We start from the raw sequence: 20,346 nt of genomic DNA on the forward strand, positions 1-20,346 counted from the left end.
GTTTCTAAAATCAATGCATTAGAGATTTGAGAAATGCTATATAATTCATGTATTAAAAGTATTTCTAACATCTAAATGTCTTGCTGTTATATGTTTAAACTTTCAAAGAGCAATAATCCTGTATTGAATTAAAGACCTTAGGAAAGTTTGACATTTTGAGAGTGTATTTTTGAATTATTTGGATAATATTGTAAGTGTAAAAGGATATACGAATCACCAAAATAGTTTTATTAATTTCTTCCTTAAATATTTTTAAAATACAAAAAGTTACTATTGCCTGAAATTAACTATGGAAACTTTTAGACTGAAAGGAAAATGATTCAGAATGTTGCAAGCAATTAAAGTTATAAAAGAGAATCTTTAAGTCAACTATAAAATATCCCATGTCTCAAACAGAAGAAAAGGCTTTTATTAGTTTTTTACATTGTAATTGGAATGCTCAAGACAGGTTAAAATAAATCTGCTTCTTTTTTTTTCTAGAACTAGCTTAATTTTACTTTATAAAATTATTTGTCTTTTGATTAAGAAAACATTTTATGATTTGGAAACTGTTGTAACTGACATCAGAAATCCCAGACTATTTCCTATAAAATTTCAGAGCTTTTCTTTTTGTAAATGAAAAGCTTAAACAAACTCAACTTTTTCAATTACATGGGCTTTTTTTCTCATGATAAAGAAAATCACATTTTGTGTCACAGTCTTACAACTGCTATCACTATTGCAATATAGCAAACAAAGCTGGTTTCTAAAAATGAATATTTCTAGTAGAGTGGAGTTACATTTTAGCTTAGCAATCCTTATATAGTCTAGAAATCCTGAAGTCATCACTTAGGAAAAATCTTAAGTGCATTCTAAACTAGACATATTATCTTAAAGGGCATATGGTAATGTAAATATTATTATCCATGCATTTAATTCAACAACAAGAAAAAAAGGTATTTACTCAGCACTTCTTTCACTGATAGAACTTCTGGCAATGGTATGTTTGGCCCTTGCAAAAGTCTAACAAAAGCTGTTTTTCTGATTAATAAGAAAACTAAAGTGCAAACAGGAAGAGAAGCTTTTAACTATTTCAGTGCCTGTAAGAGAATTAAAAGTGGGTCAGGAAATGATCTAACATTATGAGTTCAGTTCTGATTTTTACTGATAGTCACACCAAATAACCTTGTTCTTTCAGGTTAGAAAAATAGAAAACAAGCCCATTTGCTAAAAGACAGAGAAGTTTGCCTGAGATCAAAATCATAAACTGCAAATATTACTCTGGTTTAGTGTCTAACCTACTTTACATGCATTGGCCAAGTTACTTAAACCTCAAATGGTTTGTCTATAAAATGGAGATTACAATAATCCCTTGCCCTGTGATGATGCATAAAATATGAAGCCTTGCTCTGAATACTTCTTGAAGTTCTTCAGCAAACAGCAAGCTATTATTCAGATATGCATAAAGGCTATCATCTGTAAGAAAATAGCATTTGAGAAAAAATAAAATAAAACAGGGCTGTAACCAAACGTGATGACTCTATTAAGATTATAGAGATGATCTTAATATATACAATACATTGCCTTCATTCTATCTCTATTGGATGCTGTTTAAAACAAAGTTTTTGAAGAAAGACATTACACAAAATAAGACTAAAAAAGAGATGGAACAGCATCTAGAAGAGACTGACGGGGAGAAATTAGGGAAACTGTGTGTGTGTTTTTTTATTCTAGTAAGAACAATTGTAATAGATAAATTACTTGGGAAGATTTGAAGCAAATGACATTTAGGAAAGCAGGGAAGGATCTGGGGTCCATGTAAACTTCTGGTGTAATTCTTAATTATGTGAACCCTTTAGTCACAGAGTTTCTAAAAATGGGAATATATGCTAGCTGAGAAACTCCTCCCAAACTCCCGCTTGCAGCATAAACTCATTATCAAATCATTGTCTTTGAAAGGTGACAAGGATACTTAGCAAATACAGTTCTCCTGTGGACTACAGGCTGGCCCAGTTACAAAAAGATTCAACTTGATCAAAACAACAAAAGGTACAACTACAACTAGAATAACACTAAAATGAACAGATTCAGCCTGGCTTCCATTTCTAAAAAGACAGTTGTAAGACATTCTAGTCCAGTTCTCCAATCTTTTTTAGAAAGCATTTAGAAAACAATTTTGTTTTACTTTTTTTACTTCCTGTAAGGGGGATACTATTTTATTTTCTAGTGTCTGATGTTTTCAATACGTGTCTTTTGCAAACCTTTTTACAGTTCCTTAAAAACAAACAGGAATAATCTAGGCTGTAGTGGAAGTGTACCTTGACAATTTGACAGGAGAGAATGCTCAGGAGTAATAAATGTGTATTTCTCCCTAATATCTTAAATATATCTACATATTTTTCTTCATTTGGCACGAGGAGTGTCAAATGCAGAGTGCATGGGGATCATTTTCATTTACAAACACAGTTTTCCTTTAACGGGGAAACATGTGCTTGCTTAATTTCTAATCACAAAAGGTATCTCTGTGTGCCCTGTTCATCTTGCAAGTGAAGGCTATGCAATTGTGTCACAAACCTGCATGTGTACACTTTTGTCTGCCTCTCTCATAATGTTTAAAAGTCCATTAGAATAATCTTCCATCATCCAGGAAATTTAACGACAAGCAGATATCTTATTTTAAAAATAATCCTTTCAATTGACATCTTATACCATTAAACTTAAAAGATCCCACCTTATGGGGGGTGGGGTGGGGATGCGGGTAGGGGGAGCGATTGCCCAGAGCACATACATTAGTCAATAAGAAACAGACTGCTTTGATGTGTTTTGCTATCGCAAGCCAAGTTGCTATTAATTATAGGTTGCTTTACCTTTCAACACATAATTTACTTTTATTAAATGTAAAATATATTTTATATTATGATTATACCAGAGCCAGGCTGGCTGATGTCTCTTTTCTGCATTATGTGATGACAATGACTGCTATTACAAATTCTAAAATATTTTTGAGTGCGGATGATACCTGAAGTATTAACATCTCGGAAACACCTTTGAGAGTAATCCCCGGGAAGTAAAAATGAAACTTGTAAAAACCATTGCATTCAACTCTACATAATTCCTTTTGTTCACCTGAATTCCATGGAGGTCAATAGAGTTTTTGTTTTCTGTTTTCCATAAAACAAAATATCCTAATCTAACCATGATTATACACATTCATGTAAAATTGAACTTCATATAGTTTGATTTTATTAACCGAAAAGTATTCAAAACCTGGTGAGTTAATCCAGTCCTTATTTAAAATTCTATAATATTTAAAGTTCAGGCATAAATATCAGTTTGCAAAGAAATGTACTTTTTTTCAAGATTCATGGTGAGTACAAGCAAGGTTTATATATGAAAACAACCTTAAATTTCTTCCTGAACTTTTCCAATAGAACTAGTAAAAGTACAGGTCATAGAAACAACAATGAAAATGTCTCCAAGCAAATGTAATTTTTAATAATAAAATTGATTTTATTCTTTGGTTTCAGTTTCCTTAAATCAGAGGATAGAGGCTCAAACATTATTTAATTTCCAATTAAACAGTTTAGTTTTAAATTAAATAATGCAAGAAAAGAGGATTTTGGATCTGGCACATTTAAAAATATATAATTAAATTAATATTAAAATAGAAAACACAGCATTTTGTTTACTTTCATCATTATTAGGTTTGTGACCACTTAACTCAGAGAGTGTGATGTGTTAAAAGCAAAGCTCCACCATCCATCTGTGAGAGTTATGTCAGTCACAAGCACAGTACAGTTACTACTGGAAAAGCGCAATCCTTTCCCACTTCCCACCCCCTTATTTTTATAGCACAAATTTTCTTGCTGATAACACAATCACTTTCAAAGACACAAATCCTTCCACTAAAAAAAGTTAATTTGATAGATGCCAGTGCTCGTTTACCATAGATATAATTCAAGTGCAGTAATTGCAATTAACATATTAAGAATCATACTTCAATTTCAAGAAAGCTAACTAAGTTGGAATGTGTGTTAGACTCAAAGACTGGAGATATTTTTCTTCCAAAAAGCCACCAGGTTATACATTTTCTCGAGCAGTCATCTGTAGAGTCAATAGCATTTGTGACAGTAACAGACAAAATAAAAATCAAAGGACAAATGTTGATCACATAGCTTTACAGAGGAAGACGGGACTGCCCTGATTTCTGGTATAGGAGTCCAGACTAAGCATTCAGGACAGCAGGCTATGACCTGCCCTAGCAACAAAACATACTTTACATAGAAGACGCAGCCCTTCTATTTTCCAACCACGTTGAGCATGATCCCTGCTGGAGACCGAATCTCCAACTCTGCAACCTCCTGCTTCTACAGCTTAATTATTTAGGATCAAATAGACAACTAGATACATTAACATGACCCTAGAAGCCAAATCTGTTACTCTCTTCAAATATTCAATTGACCTTCCAAAGTAAATATTTCCCCCTGACCTCTCTACCACTCATTTTCTCTTAAATTGGTTGCTAATGCTTTTAAAAGTCTCCTGATATTTTGCAAGCAGCTTTAAAGTAAACAACCCCCGACTGTATAATTTTAGCCTTATTGACTGGTACACTGGCAGAAACCAAAGCAAGCAAGAGGTCTAACATACAGCATTATGTTAATCACACCAATGTGTTTTGTTCAAAGACAAGTCAGAGATCTTTGCAGCAGGTTTACAAATCTGCAGCTTCTATATTAGCAGAGCGTGTGTGTGTGTGTGTGTGTGTGTGTTTAAAATGCGGAGAATACCTGCTTTGAAAGAATGAGAAACGAGTAAGTGGAGAATATCAATACCCAAAGAAGAAGAAGGATTAATCCAAAGCATGAAAATACAGGTCACAGCTCTTTCCATGGCGTAAGTACCACCGGCTACATCACTTACACCCAGATATTTTGGGAAAATTACCAGCAACAAGAAGTGCTTAAGTGGACAGCAAACACGTCTTGTCTTAACAAGGTACTTTGGGTTCCATTTACAATCTGTTGAGTTTAGCATTACTCAACTATATTGCTTGCCTTAAAAAAATAATGTAAATGAGCTAGAAGTTGAACAGTTGCTTTGCCTGTATTTTTTTTTCCAGGTTTAGGTGGTAGGGCACAGAAAGAGAAGAACGAATACATAAAGCCAGCTGTATTACTTTAGTATATAAGAAAAAAAAAAGAATATAATTAGGTTTATGACATTAGTCGCCCATTCTAAAAGAATGCCTTTTGGAAGCAAACACAAACACACCCCATACAAATCCAGTCCAATTTCAATGAATGGAAATGGTGGTAACAGGGAGAGTAATGCATCCACTCCATTTGTAAACAGACATTTTCCTACATGTGAGTACATAATCCCTGCTGACATTAATGGGAATGACACACGGGCAGTGATGAGAGAATAGCCCCTTTTGTTTGTTCGCCCTCACATTACTCTAGAGTCCATTTTGCAGCTCCAACTAAAACTGGTGGAAAATGCACCCTGTGGATTGATAATGGAAAAATGAGATTAACTAAGTGAGCAAATAGCCTTACTTCTTTCTGTGATGTGGGAAACTAAACAATGCAATGGAAAAAAGATCTTGATTTTACTTTTTCTTTTTGTTCTTTCGTTTTCCTCCATTACCCGCTCTATTTAGGAACCTCTTCATGCTTGTAAAATTTCCTTTCCTGGTTCATGTAAAAGAGTAATAAAATCATTATAGTTTTCCTTCGCCAAAAGGTACTTTAGAGACTAATCTTAATTTAGATCCAGACACTGCTAAGTCAAATACATCAGTGTTGGGAAAACGAATTAGAAGCGAGGTCATTTTTCTTACTAATTTTTTAAAAAGGTGTTGCAGATTGAAAATGCCTTAGGAATCATTTCTTAATGCTATGGCCACATTACGAAGTCATAATTCTCCTACTTTGACACTTGGATTTTCAGTGGCTTTTTAAAAGGAATCTACATTAGGAATTGACTTTTTTACGGGTCTATACTAAGGCTGAAATTCCCTTACTGAAGTGGAAAAAAATCAAGTTTTCAAAATAACTGTGCTCTAAATACCACACCACAGGTAGAGAGAATCCCAAATAACAGTTTATGCTTTTAAAAACATCCTTTGAAAAAAAATTTCATATATCAACATTATCTTATAGAAATAAGCAGTCTAAAATGAATATGCCACTTGCACCATTTTTTTGTTCTCTTCTTAAAACAAGCAATATGTTTTTATTTTTTAATCCATTTTGTTCCAAAGGGTAAAATTGATAGGATCTCAAACTGGGACCACAATCTTCATTTACAGGTGAAAAAGAAAATAAAACCATTTCAGTCAATAAAAAACTATCAATATGTGAACGCACACACATAAAAAGAATTTAGTGAAATAAAAACTCTTTTTTCATATTTACTTTTATAACAATAAAAATCCACAATAGCTAAAAACACTCAAATGTTAGTCAAATTTGGGATAATAGAAAGAAAGTAATTCTTAAGAGCTGAACTATGCTACTGTGAAATATAAGAATATTAAAACCAATATATTGATTTGAACTGTTAACTGCATGCACTGAGATAAAGCCAGGAATATTCTTCCTCCCAATAGCTTGAAGTTTTAGTTAATTCTCCCTCCCTTCCCTGTCTCCTTCCCCTTCCTTCTCCTTCTTATTTTTCTCCTTCTTATGAGTATCTACAGAGGTTTGTGCACTTGTAATCCAGCAACTATGAGGACCCCATAGAGTCTTCTAACACATCATTGTGCAGACTCTTCATTTCTGAACAATGTATTTTATAATATACTAAGTCACCCACTCTGGAGGTGCTTGTCATCACTCAGACTACACAATATGAGAAGCTGCCAAGAGTTCTTCACCGCTTTCTAGATTCACTCATCATGAGCAAAATATTAAGTTCTGTTTCCTCCAAAAGAATTCTATTTTATTCTCTACTCAAGAACAGAAAAGGAGAAGCAAAAGGGTATTTGGTCTTAGTTACTCCTTGCCTTTTTAATCCCCAACATGTGGAATTATGTAAACCTAAAGGATATGCAGATTACATTGGACACTGTCACCTTTTTAAAGGTATTGTTTAAATTTTTAGAAAAATATTAGTGTTTTTCTATGGAATGCAACAGCGTAAACCTGCTCTCATGGATACATTATTATCACTATGGCAGCAAGTAATTTTTAGTTTTCACATTTTGAACATGGTTGTAGTAGACTGGATTTTCCCAATATGGCTGCAATAATATCTCCCATCCCATATTCCCCTCTTACAAAGTGACTTTGACACTCCCCATCAAGAGGTGCGATTGATGCTTTCTGCTATTGAAACCAGTGGGGCTCTGTGGCCATTTTGAACAATGACTTCTGAGATGGATTCATTAGGGAAGCCCTCGGCTGCAATGTAAAGCAATCCAGTTAACCTGAGGCCTCATGCTATAAGGAAGCCCAACCTAGCACATGCAAAGGAACCACATGGAAAAGCCCTGAAATTGCTTGAAGAGAGAGACAGGTGAAGACAAACCCCAGATACTCCAGTCCCATGGTGTTCCTATCTGACCACAACCATATCAGAGACCTTGAGCAAGAACTGCCCAGTGGAGAGCCCTGCCCAAATTTGGGAGCCACAAAAAGAAAAAAAAAAACTTATAAAGTAGTAGTATGATTGCTGTTCTTTTAAATCACTAAGTTCTTCTGTGATTTTTGGCACATACCCAGATAAATGAAACAATGGCTGAAGCTTTTAAAATTACATTGTATACTTTTAGAGCACTTTTAGAATCATATAAAGCAGAAATATGTATTCTTGACTGGTTAGTTAGCTTTTTTTTTTTTTTGAGACGGAGTCGTGCTCTGTTGCCCAGGCAGGAGTGCAGTGGCGCGATTTGGCTCACTGCAAGCTCCGCCTCCCAGGTTCATGCCATTCTCCTGCCTCAGCCTCCCGCGTAGCTGGGACTACAGGCGCCCGCCACCAAGTCTGGCTAATTTTTTTGTATTTTTAGTAGAGACGGGGTTTCACCATGTTAGCCAGGATGGTCTCGATCTCCTGACCTCGTGATCCGCCCTCCTCGGACTGCCAAAGTGCTGGTATTACAGGCGTGAGCCACCGTGCCCGGCCAGGTAAGTTAGTCTTTACTTGAAAAGAATATTGTCATTGGGTAGATCTTGCACTAAATGCATCCATAATCAATCAATCAATATTTATTGTACCCTCAAGGCATCTATCTCTTATTCTGTATAAGAAAACAAGGACTCACTTAAGTAAATGTTCTACAAATAATTAAGTTAAATTAGTCTTGTCAACAAAATAATTTAATTTTAACTAGATACAATAAACAGACTTTTCTAAAATGTATTATAATATTCATTATCACATGGAAGCAGAGTAAGCCAACCATAAGTGCAATTTTTTAATGGTTCTTTAGGGTCATATTGTAGAGGTTATGGGGGTTGGATACTTTTATATTGTGTGTCGCCAGCTTGCTGGTGGACAACAGCTAATGCAAATTAGCATCAGGTAAGGCTGAAGTCACCTAACATAACTTATCACTTTCGACCTGTGGCTGCAGTCAGGTTCTGCTCATAATCTGGTCTCTTTTATGTCCCAGGAAGAAAAACTCAGCTACACAGTCTCGTTAGACAAAAATAGATTTAATTGGTAATGGGGCTTTACTCCACCAGAGATTTCCAAAGGTGTTCTGTGCATTGTTTAGGCTTTTTAGGCTGGCTGAAACTCAACAATTTAACTAATAAGTGAAGCTTTACTATCCTAAGAATCACAGCCTCACGTTTGGACAGAATGATTAAGTTCATCTACAGAGCTGGAATCAAGGTACTGTTCAAATTCTTTCATAAGATTCTTCAATAAATGGTTGTCAAGTTTCTGACTGAAGAGATTAAACATGGGAAGGTAGTTAAGTATCCCGTCCATTGAGTTTAATGAACGTAATACTTCCCAGAGGTCCTTGTATGACATATACTAGTTCTCCTTATTATACTCCTCACTGTATAAGGCCTTTCCAAATTCACCTGACCCTATGCCACCACATCTCCACCTAATCGCACCAGCTTTCTCAGCCTTCGTCATAACAGTTCCAGCGCCCGGGTCCAATCTTACTGGACCCATAGAGACTCTGGTTTCCCCAGGTGCCCAGAGGGATTGGCAATAGAACCAGAAGTGCTAGGATTTAAGATGGGATGAGGCAATCTGACAAACAAAAGGCAAGAATGGGAAGAAAGTGCCTCCTGCCTCTCTTAACCTCAAAATGTCCTAAATGCCAAGCAACTGATAATATGTTTTGTGGTGCTGTGTCCCAAATGAACAAAGCATATGGCTTTAAACGAGGAGTGAAAATAGAAGAGCATTAGCCCCTGTCATCATTCTGAGAGACCCTCTTGTAGAATTGGAACCTCTCATCCCTACAGTTAGGAGTCCAGTTCCCCAGGAAGATACTTCCACAAGGGGGCACAGAAAAGTTTCTACTGAGGCAGAAGTTAAATTCACCTGGTCGTTTTTTTACACCTCATACCAGTGAGCCATTAGACAAAGAAGGGAGATTCTGTACTGACTGGGATACTGAGCTCTGATTATCACGAAGAAATAGGTTTGCCACTCTTTATTAGAGGCAGATTTTGTCTGGAACCCAGAATATTCATCAGGGAAACTCTTGTTTCCAGGGCTAAGAATAATGGTGAATGGGCAAATGAAGATGCCTAAAAAATGGATGTTGTACCACACCATCCATCAAGCAACACAGACCAGCCAAAATGTTGACCAAAGGTGAGGAAAACTAGAAAGAGCAATAAAAGAGGGTAATGATACATATTAGAGTTCCAGGTCTAGCTACCTGAGTGAGGGACTGTGGCTTGGTTGGCTAATCTTCTTTAAATATTTTTAAGAGATTGCCTTGTCACCATATTCCTGGTATGTTCTTGTACTTTTCATCTCAGGGGTGAGACTGTATAGCTCTTATATGGAATATGGATATGATAAAGAGTGAAAATGCATCTTAGTAGCTCAAGTAGTAGACCATATTAGATGCAATTTATGGGCCTTTCAAATTTCACTTGGTGTAATCTGTTCTATGAGCCTTTCAAGTTTCACATGGTGTAATCTTTTATCAGGGGAGCCCTGCTCATTTTCTTCTGTTACCTTGACTCCTAGGATCTCCAACTGTCATACCTTTCTTCAAAGATATAGGCTTCAACAAGGTTTTCATCATAGCTACTACAACAGGAGGTCCAGCAGCTCCAGGGCTCAACGCCAAAGCAACCAGATCCTGGAGTCTCTGGATGATTTAGTAGATACTGGACTGGCAATGTTTAAGATGTTATAATAGTTTGTAGGACAACTTTTAACCCAATATGGACAAGATATGGGAAAGAGCACACAAGTAAGTCACTCTTCATCTTCCATACAGATTGCTCTATGTATCTCTCTGGAGACCTCCCAAAAGACCAAGCAATTGGCTGTTTTCTTATGAGGCTCTGAACTACTCTGTGAGATACCACCTTATATTTCCCTTCCATTTTCCCCTTCCTCACTTCTTATTTTCGTGACTTTTGTTGCACAGGCATTATATTGCCCAGTGAAACATTAACATCTTTGATAGGGAATCACACCAAGATAATTTTTATTCCCTGAATAAATTCTAGTCTGCCAATGTTCTTGGTAAGAAATTCATAGAGTAGATTTGTGATATCATCTCCCTCATTCCAAAGAATATGTATCGAGTAATAAAATCTCAAATCATAATAACTTTATTATCTATACCACAATTAACCTCTCATGCAATTTTGGTAAAATAAAACTTCTTAGTTTCATTTTTGCTAATAGATTTCTGTTCTTCCTCATAATTAGCAAATTTATCATAGTTGACTGTCCTCATATTAAATTTTATGTACCATTCTAGTTTTTATAGTCTCTTTAGAATTTTATCTTCCAAAAGTTTAGATTTTTTGCCCTAAACAACATCAACTAAAGATAATCAATATGCAAAAATACAAGTCAATGCTTTTATTAAAATGATTAATAAAACTATCAGACTAGGCAGAATGAATATAGCCTCCCGTGGCACAGCACTGTAGACCACCTTACATATTGGTATTGACTGTTGTTAAGCAGCACACGTTGAAAGCAGCAGTTCAATCATTCATGAATCCACCCAGGTGAACTATTAATCTATTTTGTCTCTAAGAATTCTTAGGGCGCCGTGGCTCATGCCTGTAATCCCAGCACTTTGGGAGGCCGAGGCGGGCAGATCACGAGGTCAGGAAATCCAGACCATCCTGGCTAACTGAGTGAAACTCCGTCTCTACTAAAAATACAGATAATTAGCCAGGCGTGGTGGCGGGCGCCTGTAGTTCCAGCTACTCCGGAGGTTGAAGCAGGAGAAAGGCATGAACCCAGGAGGTGGAGCTTGCAGTGAGTGGAGTTCGCGCCACTGCACTTCAGCCTGAGCGACAGAGAGAGATTCCATCTCAAAAACAAAACAAAAAAGAATTCTTACTTTATAATATGTTTCCATCTCACAGTCTATATCTTTAAAACAAGTTTATGCTAACTTATTTCTATTCAATATAGAGAAGCACTTGAGAATTCAATTATGACTGATGATGTTATTTTAAAGCCAAATTAATCCCTTTGGAAAACTTGAAGAAAGATAAAAATGATTCTATCAATTTAATGACTTAAAATGTGCATAATTTTTAATTCAGTAACTCTACTTCTAAAATTTTCCCTAAGGTAATAACTGTGAATGTGTGCAAAATATACCTATGTAGATTTTTTTTTTTTTTTTTTTTTTTTGTAGAAGCAAAAATGAAAATAGCTTCAATATCCAGTAGTGGAGGTTCAACTAAGTGAAGTAGGCAAATCTGGAATTCGGAATAAAATTTTCCCATTAAAATCGTTCCATTACTATTTAGTGACATAGAAAACAATATTCATATTACGTGAACAAACAGCCAGATCTTTTCTCTCCTTCAGCTAGAGCTGTGTTCGGTGAAGGCAGTAAAAATCTTTGGTTATTAGGAGATCAAGGAGCTGTATTTATTATTCTATGGCTAAGCATGGCATCTTGCGGCTACCAATGTTCCCTGCCCACTAACTAGCTGAATCAGTTACTACTGGGACAAGGGTTACATACATAAACACACAGAGGGAAATAGATAACTAAAAATAAAGAATTAAAGTAAACCAGAAGCACTGTGGTATGGAGATTGCATAGCTTATGTGTGTGTGGAGTGCGCGCGCTTGAGTGTGTGTGTGTGTGTGTCACGTGAGAAATATTTAAAAGTACTTTTTGATTTATGTAAAGTTAGAACTCAAGATGTCAGTTATGGTACTTAACAAAGTTGTGTTTGGAAAGACAGACCTGCACCAAGAAGCAGCCATATGGTAATCTTAATTCACTGTGTACCTACAGAATATGAAGTTGTTAGGAAATGACTTGGAAGCAAAGAACTTTCCACCTAGATTGACAGAGAGAGAGAAAGAGAGAGAAAGAGAATGAAGGATGTCGGAGTGTTAATGAGTGTGTTCACTTGAAAATAAATTGTCACCGGGCGCGGTGGTTCAAGCCTGTAATCCCAGCACTTTGGGAGGCCGAGACGGGCGGATCACGAGGTCAGGAGATCGAGACCATCCTGGCTAACTCGGTGAAACCCTGTCTCTACTAAAAAAAACAAAAAACAAAAAACTAGCCGGGCGAGGTGGCAGGCGCCTGTAGTCCCAGCTACTCGGGAGGCTGAGGCAGGAGAATGGCGTGAACCCCGGAGGCGGAGCTTGCAGTGAGCTGAGATCCGGCCACTGCACTCCAGCCCAGGCGACAGAGCGAGACTCCGTCTCAAAAAAAAAAAAAAAAAGAAAAGAAATTGTCTTTCTTTTGGAGATCAAAGCCCCGTTAGAGTGAAATGAAATGGACTCTTGGCAAATCACTGATCCCATTTCTGTCTTCAACTGTATAACTGTGTCCAGCATCCGATAACCTTCCCTTTTTGGTTCACCTGTATTTTGTGCTAATTCTGACCTTGTATTTGAGTATTCTGATTCTGGGACATACCTTAGGAAAAACAAACAAACAAAAAACACATTCATCTCGTTGATATGAATTATGATGACTGGCAAAGCTTTGTGGGTTTTTTTGTTTCTGTTTTTCCTGTTTTTGTATTTTATTGAGGTACAGCATACACACAAAACGTGCACAAATCAAAAAGGACAGATCAATGTTTTATTCCCAGCTTGAATACGTATGTATAATAAGAACTCAGGTCAAAAAATAGAACATTACTAGTCCCCTCAGAGTACCCTGTTTTGCCCACTTTCAGTCACTATCTCACCCCCAAACAGGGGAATTACTTTTCTGAGTTCTAACATCAAAGATTACTTTTGAGTTTTTTTTGAACTTTGTATTTATGAAGCCATGGAGCATGTTATGTTCTTGTGTATGAATTCTTCAACTGAACATTACGTTTGTAAGATTCACCTGAATTGTTGTAGTAGTTGCAGTTCATTCATTCTTGTTGCTGTATTTTCCATTGTGGAACAAACCACAGTTTATGTATCAAGTCTTCTATTGATAACTATTTAAATAGCTTTCATTTGGTGCTACTAAAAGAGTGTTGTCAGAACATTATAGTTCTGTGAACATAAGTATATATTTCTGCTGATTACACATCAAATCGAGCTATTGCAATATCAAAGGATAGATGTATGCTTAGATTTAGTAGATACTGGACTGGCAATGTTTAAGATGTTATTTTCTCTGGCTTATTTACATTTTAAGAAGCAGTAACAACTCTTACGCCATAGAGCTAAATATCCAATTTTGAAATTAAACTACCAAAGATATATTTTGAGTGTCAAGGAAACCTAAACTACTTGGGAACTATGGAAAGCCAGCTTGGCTTTGCCTAGAGTTAATTTTCATGCTGGCACAGAGGGACATCATAAAAATAGTTTTGCCAGTTTATATTAATGAAAAGTTGTTTCCATTCTGAAAATAATTATAAAATTCTTATAAGACTTTAACCAGATTTGTTACAAGTCTGATAGAGCAAACTCTTTTGATTAGATTGTTTGTTTGAAATCTATAATTTGTTTTCACTTAAGACTTAGCTTTTGTTTAAAATTATAGAAGAATATGTCATTTTATATTAGTACTAAAGAAACATTAGGGCTTTAGAATTGAGGTTTCCTTTGAAAGTGATACACATTTTTAGGAAAAACATTGAATCAGAAAATTTTCAAAATATTTTATGAGTGTCATGAGGAAATTCTTCACTCTTGAGACAAATACTACAAAGATAATTGCTAAACCTGAGGCTTCATCATTAAGAAAGTAGGCTTTTTATTAAGTAAGATATTACACATTAAAACAGAAGTAGAATGTGTGTGTGTGTGTGTGTGTGTGTGTATTTTTTTAGAATAAGAAAAGGATTTCTCGAGATTAGACACATAGGTATTAGTTTATTTGTACTTCTCTTATATGGGAGAGCTCTGTCTCCTACAATAGATTACGAGTCCCTTAAGGATGAAGAATGTCTTAGTCCTCTTTTTATCCAAGGACCTAGCTTAGTGACAGGCATAAATTAAGACCTAACTGTATATTTGTTAAACTGAATCTTTCAGAGTAGGTTATACATCAAACCCTCTAAGAATACAATCTTTCAAAAATGGAACACATAATTATGCTCTGTTTATCTGATGGAATGAGCCTGAACTTTGGTGTTAGATCTGAATTTGAATCCATCAATTAATGATCATATAAATTAATTATCATACAAATTAATTGATGTAAATTCATCAATTAATGATCATGTAAATTATGCCCATAAATATCAGATTGTAAATGGTAAACAGCCCAGTGTAAGATAAAGAACATGATGGACTTTGGAGTTTGAGAGATTTAGCATTTACTGTGTTGACTCTTGTCTCTTACATAAAATGGGGACAATTCTGTCTTTTACATGAAATAGGAGTTATCTCATGGGTGGTACAGATGAATTACCTACTGAAGCTCCCGGCTATCTGAAAATGTAAGAGAAAAGGAAACGAGAGAAGAAGGGACAGGTTAGACTATGAGTGCAAGAGAGGAGGACTTCTGGAATTGGTTTACCTATACTAAATTGTAGAATTAAATAAGTATCCTCAATGCTGCTCTTTCTTTTCCTTACTCATCCAGATTGTAAATGGTAAACAGCCTAGTGTAAGATAAAGAACATGATGAACTTTGAAGTTTGAGAAATTTAGCATTTACTATGTTGACTAAATGTAAGTAATTCGATTTTCTCTAAGCCTCAGTTTCTCTTTGTAAAATAAGGATAATAAAGAAAGGTTGTTCATGGCTCGGCACGGTAGCTCATCCCTGCAATCCCAGCACTTTGGGAGGCAGAGGCGGGCAGATCACGAGGTCAGGAGATCCAGGCCATCCTGGCCAACATGGTGAAACCCCATCTCTACTAAAAAACAAACATTAGCCAGGTGTGGTGGCAGGTGCCTGTAGTCCCAGCTACTCAGGAGGCTGAGGCAGGAGAATTGCTTGTAAGCTGAGATCCCGCCACCGCACTCCAGCCTGGTAACAGAGCCAGACCCTGTCTCAAAGAAAAAAAAAAAAAAAGTTGTTCCTATTAAAGAAGACAACATAAAGTATTCAAGTGTCTGTCTCACGATAGATTTAAAAAGTAAAACATTAGCTACTCTCTTTTATTTTTCCCTTTCTCCTTTTGTGTTTACCAGCTAGTGACTCAGAGCTATCCCAAGAAAAAGAAAATGGAAAGAAACCAGAAGGTATTACACTAATTAAATTGATATTCCCTTGGCCCCACCAAATTACACCACTGTCTGTATCTTACCACTATTTGTCAAGTTAGGAAAAGACAGAAACACTGGACGTGTATGTGTTCTACCACTTTGCTTTCCTCAATTTTGCAGCAAAGCTTGTCTATTGCTTAAATAGCAATATTTGGTGAAGGTTATTGAGGACCTTAAGAAGTAATAATTAACTAATCTTTAAATCTGAATCTCAAAAAGAAAATAATTACATAATTAATGTCAGCCTTCCCTTTCTTCCGAATCAACTCCTCTTCACAAAGTAGTTTGCCCTAGGAAAATAAATGGGAATTTTTCATTAAGAAACTTTCCTAATGTTTAAAAATCCTGGCCATGGGTTTTTTAATCCTTTCATATTAGACACACACACACACACACACAAAACAACAATTGATATAACTTTTACCAGCCTTTCTCTAACCACTACTTTTCTTTCATGCTATTATCTTGAGATTCATGTGCATATTTTGCCCATGAATATCAGAGATCCAAACATAAGGCACATATATTCTTTTCTCTAATCATAACAGTACCCTCCTTTTTGTGTGTGTGGGCATTAAAAACGTTTTTCTAACCATGTGGATAGGATAGGAATGGCCATCTTCTCAGAGATCCCACCTCCCTGGCCATAGCGACAGATCAGCAATGGCTGTTTTCCAGAGTCACAGCAGTTTGAGCTCTTGGGATTTTGGCAAAAACATGCAGGACTCAGTCCATTTAAGGTAAACGTGGGAAACTTAAGTTGGGAATCTCTCCACTTCTCTCTCTCTCTCCCTCCCTCTCTTTTCCTCTTCCCTTTCTCTCTCTCTCTCTCTTTCCTTCCCTTCTATTCCCTTCCCTTCCTTTTTTTCCTTTCTCTTTCAATTTTTCCCTTTTAAAAAATATATATTGAGGTATAATTGAAGTACACTAAACTGCACATATTTAAAGTGTGTCATTTGATTTGACACATCTATTCACCTGGAAAATCAGCACTGCAATGAGGAAGCTAAATATTTTTTGCTCTCCTTTTTGAAAGAGTCTAAAATTGGAGAACATTTTTGCTCATGCACCCAGTTGTCCCTAACACCTATATAGGGTGTGAGTGTGTGATATAATTTGTGCATCTTTTGATCAGATGAGTCAATAAATCTATATGCCTAAGGTGGTGCAAGTTGGGTTACCAGCATTTGCAACTGAGGGTCATGAATAAATGTCCTGATTACTAGCACATTGAGGAAGCTTTTTTTTTGCAGTCTTTTTTTTAGCAAAACTAAAATTAATTTTCAAATTTTTATTCATGCTAGGTAAAATGTGCAATAAAATTAATCCAAACTGCTCATCAATGTTTGAGGAATTCACGGCAATTTAGAAGTCATTTGCTGTTTTACTTTTCATATTTAAAAAAAGTCATAAAGTAATGTAAAAGATTTAATTCATGTTTCATTTTTCTGTTTCTCATAAGCCCTAGTAAACTATGACATCTTTTTAATTTTTTGAGACAGGGTTCAACATTGTCACCCAGGCTGGAGTAGAGTGGTGCTCTCATTACTCACTGCAGCCTCAGCTAATTGGGCTCAAGTGATCCTCCCGACTCAGCATCCTGAGAAGCCGGGGCTACAGGAGCACACCACTATGCCCAGCTAAGTTTTAAAAATTTTTGTAGAAATGACATCTCCCTATGTTGTCAAGGTGAGTCTTGAACTCCTGCACTCAAATAATCATCTCAACTTGGCCTCCCAAAGGGTTGGAATTGCAGGCATGAGACAGCACACCCAGCAAAGCCATCTTTTAAAAACTTACTATGCTGAAAGGCAGTAAAGATTTAAATTGTCTAAATAAATATTCCTGCTCTAAGATGTGATACGACAAATCTTTCGGTCATTGGACCTCTGACAAATAGAAGCCTCTGACTAGATCATTCGTGCAAAGAAGAAGGGCTATAGGAAGTTAGAGAGAGTCAATTGCTTCATCTACCAAACTCCATATTTTAAAAAGATGGCCATCTTGCTTTGTGTGAGAACCAATTTAGAGGAAATAAAATGAGAGGAATACTTTGTCAGAAAAATTCTTTTAAAAAAGTGTATGTCTCTATCTCACTTTAATCTTTGATAAGTCTAAATTTGCTAAAACATCTGTAATTGGGTTTTTGGATCTAAAAATTATAATAAGTGGCCGGGCACAGTGGCTCACCCCTGTAATCCCAGCACTTTGTGGGGCAGAGGCGGGCGGATCACGAGGTCAAGAGATCGAAACCATCCTGGCCAACATGATGAAACCCTGTCTCTACTAAAAATACAACAATTAGCTGGGTGTGGTGGCGCACATCTCTAGTCTCAGCTATTCGAAAGGCTAAGGCGAGGCAGAGGTTGCAGTGAGCCAAGATCGCACCACTACACTCCAGCCTGGCAACAGAGCAAGACTCCGTGTAAAAAAAAAAAAAATATATATATATATACACACACACACACACACACACACACACACACATATGTGTGTGTATATATATAAAATAAATTAAAATTTTAAAATAGTAAATTTTAAAAATTTTAAAAAGAGCAGGGGATGATAGTTTGAAAGGTCATAGCTACATTGTTCACTCTTTAAAAATCACCACCTTGGCTATTTAGATTTAATTCATGTCTAAAAGTAGCAATATTTGTACTCTTCATTTTCTAGCATAACTGTGGATTTCACTTGCAAAAGTACATTCTTATTTGTTGAAGTAATAGTATAATCTATAAATAGAATAAGAAATTGAATTCAGAAACAATAATTGAAATCCTTATGTAAAACTTAAAATGTGAAAACAACTAAGATAGATTCAGTTAACTTTGCTCATTGGTTAGTCAACCATTAAGCCCTACTCAGTCTCTAGGAATAGTTGGAAAAGCCCTACCTCAGATTCTCTTCCCTGGGATATACAAACTCATTTTAGCTAAGAAACTAAGCAAAAAATAAACAGAAGAGGAAGACAATACATTACATTTCTCATGGTCACAATTTCATAGTTCTTACCAAATGGAAGGCTCAGTACCTGTCCATTAGTTAGTTTGTTTGTTTGTCACCCAGGCTGGAGTGCAGTGTTGCTATCATGGCTCACTGCATCCTTGACCTCCCAAAGTCCAGCAATTCTCCCATCTCAGCCTCCCAAGTAACTGGGACTATAGGCACGCACCACCACACCTGGCTAACTTTTCTTTTTTTTTTTTTTTTTGAGGCGGAGTCTCGCTCTGTCGCCCGGACTGGAGTGCAGTGGCCGGATCTCAGCTCACTGCAAGCTCCGCCTCCCGGGTTCCCGCCATTCTCCTGCCTCAGCCTCCCGAGTAGCTGGGACTACAGGCGCCCGCCACCTCGCCGGCTAGTTTTTTTGTATTTTTAGTAGAGACGGGGTTTCACCGTGTTAGCCAGGATGGTCTCGATCTCCTGACCTCGTGATCCGCCCGTCTCGGCCTCCCAAAGTGCTGGGATTACAGGCTTGAGCCACCGCGCCCGGCCAACTTTTCTATTTTTGGTAGAAATTAGGACACAGTATAATCCCCAGGCTGGTCTTGAACTCCTGGACTCAAGCAATCCCCTTGCCTTGGCCTCCTAAAGTGCTGGGATTGCAAATTCGTTGTTTTAGTAGTTCTTTATGTATGCCTCTGTTTTTATATTGATCAGAGCCTATGGCATACAAAGAAAGATAAGTTTCATTTACAAAATGGTTTGCAAATTTAGAAACATTTATAATGATATGATTTCCACAGGGTAAGTGTAGAAATCTTGAGCAAACTGGTATGTGTTAGAATTTTGGTCAGATCACAACAGGAATGGCACCCCACCAGGAATAGCATTCTATATTTCACTCAGAAGAGACACAAAATGGACTGGAAATGACATTTAGCACAGAAGTACATGGTACATACAAGTCAACTCTATTTTTCAGGTTTATGTGTGGTTCTTCCAAATTCCTCTAGCTCTACCTCTATCCTTAGCAGGCTACATGTCTCCTTCAGTAGGTGGATCACATTTTGTTAATTTTTGCAACCAGGGTGCTATGTACAGTGCAAATAGTTGGTTTTTAAAATAGATGAGAACACCTTTACCAAGACTCTTTTGGGCCCAATTAGAGAATATCCTAATATATACTGGGTAGGGGTGAAGGTGTGGAGATGGAGGTAGGTGGTTGTGGTTGTGTTTGTCTTCACATTCATTCACATAAGTTATTTCATATTAATTCATAGTAGTAATATTTGGGGCCTGGAATCTTTAATAACAATTTGTATCTGGAGTCTTTTCTAGGACACATCATTTTAAGGGAAGATGGGAGAGATATGAAAAAGCAGCTGTGGAGATGCTATGCTGGACATGAAATGCGTGTGGAAGACAATGGAAAGCCAGTTGGTCAAGACCCTTGGGAAGAAAAGAATCTTTAAAAGGTCTCTGTTAGCGTGGGACTAAATTATAATTAGACATTGTGAATAAGATGAAATACTAAAGAAAGAAAGAAAATATGGGACACATACAGAACTGATCAAGAAGGGATTATCAAGAGACAATTAC

The sequence above is a fragment of the Trachypithecus francoisi genome, unplaced genomic scaffold, assembly GCF_009764315.1.
Source record: "Trachypithecus francoisi isolate TF-2019V2 unplaced genomic scaffold, Tfra_2.0 Lachesis_group7, whole genome shotgun sequence".
NCBI classification, from domain to species: domain Eukaryota; kingdom Metazoa; phylum Chordata; class Mammalia; order Primates; family Cercopithecidae; genus Trachypithecus; species Trachypithecus francoisi.